We start from the raw sequence: 8,543 nt of genomic DNA, 5'->3' as shown, positions 1-8,543 counted from the left end.
AGAGTTAACTCAGTTCCATCTCCTCCTTTTACAGATGAAGAACCCGAGTTTCAGTGGATTTTTTAAAGTCTTATGATAAATATGGTGGATTGTTACATGAATGGCCCCCGATGAATCACACCTCCTGGTATCCGGGCCCTAGTCTAGTCTCTTCTCACATTGACTCTAGGTTTGACTGTGTGACTTGCTTTGACCAAGTGGATGTCAGTAAATGTGACGCAAGCAGAGGCTTAATAAGCCCTTGTGCACTGGGGCTTCCTCTCTCGGAACCTTGATACTCCTGTGCTGAATCATCTAGAGGCCGCTTTTAGGCAACGAGCTTCAGCAATAGAAACAAGGCAAAAGGGCCCACAGCGGCCATCTAGCTGAAAGCAAACAGGCTCATTAAGTGACCCACCTCGAAATAGCCATAGGCCTTAACTGGCCATTTACAACCAGGCACAGTTCCAACAATTACCAAAAAAGGGAAAATTCCTTAAGTCCCCACACTCCCTCACTCTGCCCTATGACTGTAGTCCCTCACCACCCCCTTGTGGCAGTCTCTCCTTTGTTGTCCTGCCTGCCACTCCCTTGCAGTGCATTCAATAAACTTCTATCTCTTTTGTTCTACCTGGGGTGAATTCTTTTTTTTTTTTTTTAAAGATTTTATTTATTTGAGAGAGAGAGAGTGAGAGAGAGTGTACAAGATGGGGGAGCGTCAGAGGAAGAAGCAGACTCCCCACTGAGCAGGGAGCCCGATGCGGGACTCGATCCCGGGACTCCAGGATCATGACCTGAGCCAAAGGCAGTCGCTTAACCGACTGAGCCACCCAGGCGCCCTGGGGTGAATTCTTTCACCGTCTGCACCACCAGCCCCCACCCAATTGGGACACTCCACATTCGGTGCACCCCCCACATTCCGATTGGAGCAGCCCACAACTCATCAAGCTGTGGAGAAGCCCAGAAGAAAGACCACATGGAGGTGAGTTCAGGGCTCACAGCTTGCATCAAGGGCCCAACATGTAAATGAGGCCATCTTGGATATCACAACCCCAGTTGCGCCTCCAGCAGCATGAGTAACTCAGGCCACACCAGTAGAAGAACTGGTCAGCCAACCCACTGAATCAGGAGAAATAATAAATCATTGTTGTCTTAATCCACTAAATTTTGGGTGATTTGCTTCCCGCCAATAGGTAACTGATACGATGAGTCACCGGCATCGCAAAGACAAGACCCAAAGCCACTGCAGAGAACATCAACTTCGAATTCAGACAAACTGTAATTTCTTTTAGCTTACTTAGCTATAAGACCTTGGGTAAGGTCCTGAAATTTTCTGAGCCTCAGTGTTTTCTTCCATAAAATGGGATTAATTATAGCTATTACATGGCTTTGTCTTGAGCATCAAAAGAGTTCGCCAGCTCCCATGTGTACAGGAGGAAAAAAACACCTCAGAGATGAATAACTCAAAGGGGTAGTTAAAACATGGGCTTATATAGCATCTTAACAAAGAACAATAAATTTGTAGAGAAGTGATGAGACAAAGGAAAAGAGTTGTCAACTTTGGAGGGCAGCAAACTGTGGGAAGATAAATAAATAGGAGAAACTAATGAAACATAGTGGTTTTTTCTAGCGGGTTTGTTAGGCAAATTCCTCTCAGTGCAGTCTCTGGACTGATAAGAGTCTCCTTTGCAGGTGATTAAGAGTCGGAGCCTGCTTTTAGGCAAAAGGTGGGGGGGGGGGGGCAGAGAGCCTGTTTTTGGCACCTGCTATTTCTCATTTGTCTTCCACTCAAAATAATCCTTATGCCAACGTGGTATATTTTCAGGCATATTCTGGTCCCCTATACATGTACCATGCTTAGAACAGTGCCTGGCACCTAGTAAGTATCCGATTCATATCTGTGAGTCTTAGTATTAGAGTATTTGTATTGGTAATCACCCCTGGAAGGTACATGGCACACAAATAGTACTCGATAAATACGTGGTGGCTATCATAACTTGTCTTCTGAACTTTTGTGGTACCTTCTTTTTTCTTTCTTTCTTTTATAATCTTATTTTCAAGTAGGCTCCATGCCCGACGTGGGGCTTGAACTCACAACCCTGAGATCAAAAGTCGAGTACTCTACCGACTGAGCCAGTCAGGCGCCAGCCCTCCCCCTTTCCTGTTTCTATCTCTCCTGCAGCTGTTATTATGTTGCCATTATTTATATACATCCTCTACTTGCCGGATTATAAACTTCTTCAGGGTGTAGGCCCTCCATATTGATGTAAGTGACTACATGTTTGTAAAACATTACAGTTTCTGTGTTGAGAGACTACTAGACTGTGAGCAAATATTATCTTTAACAGCAACCTTCCCTATAAGAGAGAATACAGTAGGTGCTGGCCTTCCTTGAATGCAGTACAAACCACTATACTTAGCTAAGTAGATGTCCATTGAAACTTAGCTAAGTAGATGTCCACTGTACTTAGCTAAGTAGATGTCCATTGAAACTTAGCTAAGTAGATGTCCACTGTACTTAGCTAAGTAGATGTCCAACCCACAGATTTCTTCCTTCCTCAGAGACTTAGAAACTTATTAAATAATTGTTTCCCTTTCTGGCCTGGAGCCATATTCTATTTATAGTTTGATGCTTTGTATATTTCTCTGTCTAATCCAATTTCTATAGGAAATATTTCAAATATGGGGGCACCTGGCCGGCTCAGTCGGTAGAGCATGATGACTCTTGATCTCGGTGTTGTGATTTTAAGCCCCACGTTGGGTGGAGAGATTACTTAAAAATAAAATCTTTTAAAAAAAGGGGGGGGGAAATTGCTTCGAATATGCACAGACAAACATTCCTCTTTTCTCCAAAACATTTATATTAACATACTAGTGAAGAAAAGTCGAAAAACAATGGAATTTCTTTTTTTTTTTTTTTTTTTTTTTTTTTTTTTTTTAAATTTTTTTTTTTTTTTTTTTTTTTTAAGATTTTATTTGCAAGAGAGAGAATGAGAGACAGAGAGCACGAGAGGGAGGAGGGTCAGAGGGAGAAGCAGACTCCCCGCTGAGCAGGGAGCCCGATGTGGGACTCGATCCCGGGACTCCAGGATCATGACCCGAGCCGAAGGCAGTCGCTTAACCAACTGAGCCACCCAGGCGCCCCTGGAATTTCAAATCAGAACTGACGTTGTATATCATGCTGTTTTGCTTTTAACGCAACAAGATGTTTGGTGTTTTCAATAAACGCAGACTGCATAGTGACAAGCTATGTAAATAAAACAGATGTAATAAACACAGAAAATCCAAAGATCCATTTTGTCACCGTGAGTTTAAGATTGTAAACAAATTAAAAGAATGTTGTATCTGGCTCCTGAGAAGGCAATAGTAACACTTTGCTTATTAGGATAAAGAATTTCATTCCTACCCAAAGGAAAAATGGAAATTAAAACTCCAATACATGACAACTTTCACATCAAATGGATTCTATACTTTACGCCAATGCATGTATAAATGTACACACAGCTAGAACCACAACCCAGAGAGCAGTTGTGAGACTGGGGAGTCAAGAGTCTGGAAGGAATTATCGAAACCCATCCAACATAAAGGTCGCTGTACGGGCTCACCTACTGAAAGATGGCTTAATTTAACAATACAGCAATGAAAAACAAACAGACAGGGCCCCTGCCCTAGAGGGATTAGAGGCTGAAAAATGTAAGCAGAGCTGTCTCACGTGTTATTAATAAACCATGTCAGAAAATTAAACGAAACCATCTACCACTGTAAAAGACCACCTCCTACATAGCAGTAGCTTATGATGTAAGACTGTTTTTTATTAACCTACATAAAAGGTTTATATTTTCTATTAGACACACTCCTACTTTTTCATTTTTATGAGATTTGATTAGTTGCTTCATGTTGTTTGTACAGTATACGTTGCTGTTCAATTTCCTTCTTGTGTGTGAGTTGTTTTTTTTTTAATAGAAGAAGTAAACTTTTGCATATAAAGATTAAGCCCTCTGTTTCTCACCCATTTATGGCACATAGATTCTAGGATGGGCCTCCATGATCCCCATGTCCTGTGGATGCCCCTGCCCTTAGGAGTGGGTGGGACTTTGGGTGCTTGGGTGGCTCATTCTGTTAAGCGTCTGCTCAGGTCAGGATACCAGGGTCCTGAGATCAAGCCCCACATCGGGCCCCGAATCAGGCCCCTTGCTCAGCGGGGAGCCTGCTTCTCCCTCTTTCTGCCACTCCCCCTGCTTGTGCTCTCTCTCTCTCTCTCTCAAATAAATAAATAAAATCTTAAAAAAAGAAAAAAAGAGTGGGTGGGACCTGTGATCAGCTTCTGAACTAGTAGATTATGGCAAACATGATGGGATGCCACTCCTGTGGTTACATTACGTTATATAACTCCATCTTGCTAGCCAACTCTCTACACAGGAGTCCTTCTCACCCATTGCTGGCTTTGAAGAAGCAAGCTGCCATGAGTCCTACCATCCCAAGGAATTAAATGCTCTAACACCGTGTGAGTGTGGAAAGGAATGCTTCCATAGTCAAGCCTCTAATTAAGACCCTTGTCAACACCTTGACTGAAGCTTGTAAGACCTTGAACAGAGGACCCACCTAAGCCTTGCCCAGACTTCTGACCCACAGAAACCATGAGATAATAAACGTCTATCATTTTAAGCCACAAAGTTTGTGGTAATGATGTTATGGAGCAGTAAATAACACACCTACCTAATCCCCGTCTCCTCCCACTCCAAGTGGAAGGACCACCAGGAATTTGGTATATGTCCTTGTTCCCATGTTTAAATAACTTTCCTACATACGTGTTTACTGATGTACAATCTATGCTATTTGCTATAGACTGAATGTTTGTGTCTCCCCCTCCAGCCCAAATCCATATGTTAAATCCTAATCCCCAATGTGATGGTAATAGGAGGTGGGGCCTTTGGTAGGTGATGAGGTCATGAGGGCAAAGCCCTCATTAATGGGATCAGTGCCCCTTTTCTCATTAAAAGAGACCTGGGAGAGGGACGCCTGGGTGGCTCAGTCGGTTAAGCGTCTGCCTTCGGCTCAGGTCATGGTCCCAGAGTCCCAGGATTGAGCCCCGCATCGGGCTCCCTGCTCGGCCGGGAGCCTGCTTCTCCCCCTCCCTCTGCCTCTCCCCCAGCTCATGCTCTCTCTCTCTCTCTCTATCTCTCTCTCTGTATCTCTGTGTCTCGAATGAATAAATAAAAAAATCTTAAAAAAAAAGAGAGAGAGAGACCTGGGAGAGCTCCCTCACCCCTTCCACTAAGTGAAGACACAGCTAGAAAACATCCATAAACCCGAAAATGTGTTCTCACCAGACAGACAAATCTACCGGTACATTGATCTTGGATTTACCAGCCTTCCGAACTGTGAGAAATAAATCTGTCTTGTTTATAAGCTACCCAGCCTATGGTATTCTGTTATAGCAGCCCGAATGGACTAAGACACGATTGTTTCATGAATTTTTAGATTTACATACATGGTATCACACTGTACATATCGTACAACTGGCATTTTTCTCTCAATATTATGTTTTTGAGGTACATCTATATGCTTCATTGCACAGTACACTGTATTTGTTTATCCATTCCATTAGTGATGGACATTTAATTGGTGTATGAATCTCCTCTCAACTTTGCATTCAGTGATGTCAGTACCTAGAAATCAGCCACAGTTTATTTACACCAGAGAAATTGGCAAATGCCAGGAAACAGGACTTTTTTTACTTCCCCAGAGAGCCAGTGGTCATATCTTTATCAGCACACCACCGCATATCCTGGTGTTTGTGGGAAGAGTTTCTCTAGGTTATAGCCCTAGAAGTCAAATTCGTAAATCTTAGGAGATTGACATTTTAAATTTTACTATATGTTGTTGAAGTGTCCCGGAATATGTTTGTACCATTTTTTTCTTCCCACCACCAGGGCGAAAGTTCATTTTTTCCCAAATTCTCATCAACACTTGGTATTTATTTTTGTCAAACTGATGGGCTTGGTTTTTGTTTGTTGTTAGCAGCCTTATTGGGGTATAACTGAAATATAATAGATTGCACATATTTTGTATACAAATTGACAAGTTTTCATATGAATATGCACCATGAAACATCAGTATATCATGACAAGCAATAATCACCAAATTTATCATTCCTGAAAGTTTCCTTGTGCTCCTTTGTTATCCGCCTCTCTCTCTCCCTGTCCCAAACTGCAGCCAATCATTGATCTGCTTGATATCACTATTAACTACCTTGCATTTTCTAGAATTTATATAAATGAGATTATATAGTATGTGCTTTTTTGTTTTTGGTCTAGCTTCTTTCACTCAGCATAGTAATTATAAGTCTCATTTATGTTGTTGGTTGTAGCTTATTTATTTTTATTGCTGACTAGTATTCCATTGTATGGATATCCATGATTTCTTTATCTGTATATGTATTCATGGGTAATTGGGTTATTACTAGTTTTTGGCTTTTAGAATAAAGCTTCTATGTACAAGTCTTTATGTGGACATAACTTTCGTTTCCCTTGGGTAAATGCCTAAAAGTGGTGTTACTGAGTCATACGGTAGACGTAGATTTAATTTTGTAAGAAACTGCCAAACTGTTTTCCAAAGTATAATTCAACACTCCCCCCAGCAGTGTATGAGAACTGCAGGTGTTCCTTATCCTTGTCAACACTTAATATGGTCAAATTTTCTTTTTTTCTTTTTCTTTCTTTTGCATTTTAGACATTCTAATATGTGTATAGTGATATCTTATTATGATTTAATTGCACTTCTCTTATGACTACTGATTTTGTACATCTTTTCATGTCTTTCTTTGCCATCTGTATATTTTTTGATGAACTATCTGTTCAAACCTTTTGCCTATTCTTCTATTGAGTTGTCTCCTTATTCTTGAGTTTGAGAATACTACTATATTCAGAATACAAGTCCTTTTTGAATGTGTGATTTCCAAATACTTTCTCCCAGTCTATGGCTTGTCTCTTCATTCTTGTAACAGTGTCTTTTGAAGAAGAGAAGTTCTTAATTTTGGGGAAATATAACATATCAATTTTTCTTGTTGTTTGGCTTGTGCTTTTGGTGCTGTATCTAAGAAATTTTTCCCTAATCCAAGCTCACAAATATTTTCTCCTATTTATCTTCCAGGGGTAAAAAGATATTAGATAGAAGACAGTGGAGGAACATCTTTAAAGTACTGGAATATTATGTCCAGTGAGAATACCTGTTAAAAACTAAGGCAAAATAAAGACTTTTTTGAACATACAAAACCTGAAAGAATTTATCACCAGCAGGTCTGCACTACAAAAAATGTTAAAGTCCTTCAAGCCAAAGGGAAATGATAGTAGATGGAAACTTGGATCTATATAAAAGAATGAAGAACACTATAGATGATACATATATTGGTGGGAGTGTATTAGTTTTCCATTGCTGCTGTAACAAATGATCACAAATTTAGCAGCTTAAAACAACAGAAATGTATTATTTTACAGCTTCCATATATCAGAAATCTGACACATGTCTCAGGAGCTAAAATCAGGGTATTGGCAGGGTCGTGTTCTTTCTGGAAGCTCTAGGGAAAAATCAGTGTCCTTGCCGACTGTCAGTGTGGGGTTATCTTTAGCTCTTAGAGTTCTCTGATACTTGCACATAGCCCCGTATATCTCAGAATTCTTCTCATACTACCATTTGTCTAATTCACTCTTTTGCTTCCCTCTTCCACTTGTAAGACTCATGTGATTAGATTGAGCCTACTTAATAATCCAGGATAATTTCTTCACCTCACAGTCCTTGTCCTTAATCATATTTGCAAAGTCCCTTTTGAAATGTAAGGTAACATATTCGTAGGTTCTGGAGATTAGGACATGGACATCTTTGGGGGGACCATTATTCTGCCTATCATGCTGGTAAACATGAAAGACTGTTCTCTTTTTTTATTTAAATGACTTTAAAGATAATTGACCGTTTAAAGCAGAAGTAAAAACAGCATGTTGTGGGCTTTATAACACGTAAATGTAAGATATATGACAACAATAACACAAAGGCCTGTAGGGGAGAAATAGGGGTGTAAAGTAAGGTTCTAATACTATGCTAAGTGGTTTACCGAAGGTCCAGAAGGGAGACAGTGATAAGTTACATGAGGTTTCCAATTTTAGCTAATATCCCCTTGTATATATCAATGAAAACTTCTTAAGTTCCTATCAGTGAAAGAAATTTGTAAGGTCAGGGCATGTGCATATTTAACTTCACTAGAAATTGCCAAGGTGGTTGTACTCATTCACGGTTTTATTAGTAATGGATGAGAATGCCTATTTTATCATGACCTTTCTTGGTGTTGTCACACTGTGTAACTTTCATCAACTTCGTGGCTATAAATATAACATTTTATTTTGTTTTACATATTAAGCATCTTTTTATACCCTTTCATATGTTTATTGATCATTCAGGTTTCTCATCTATGCAAGGCCTATTGCTCTTTTTGACTTTTATTTTCCTTGGGTTTAGAGGAATTCTTTATGTTATCTGTATACTAATCCTCAGTCAGTTATATAGATGGTAAA

The 8,543-nt window shown here is 40.1% G+C and overlaps 1 non-coding gene across 1 annotated transcript; it reads right to left on the bottom strand.

The window, feature by feature from the left end:
* Positions 1–2,049: 2,049 nt before the first annotated feature.
* TRNAK-UUU (transfer RNA lysine (anticodon UUU)) lies at positions 2,050–2,122 on the bottom strand. The gene has a single exon. It is a non-coding gene; the product is annotated as a tRNA-Lys (tRNA).
* Between the last annotated feature and the right edge of the window lie 6,421 nt (positions 2,123–8,543).

This window comes from Halichoerus grypus, chromosome X (assembly GCF_964656455.1).
Source record: "Halichoerus grypus chromosome X, mHalGry1.hap1.1, whole genome shotgun sequence".
NCBI classification, from domain to species: domain Eukaryota; kingdom Metazoa; phylum Chordata; class Mammalia; order Carnivora; family Phocidae; genus Halichoerus; species Halichoerus grypus.
This window is presented reverse-complemented; position numbering and strand designations above follow the sequence as displayed.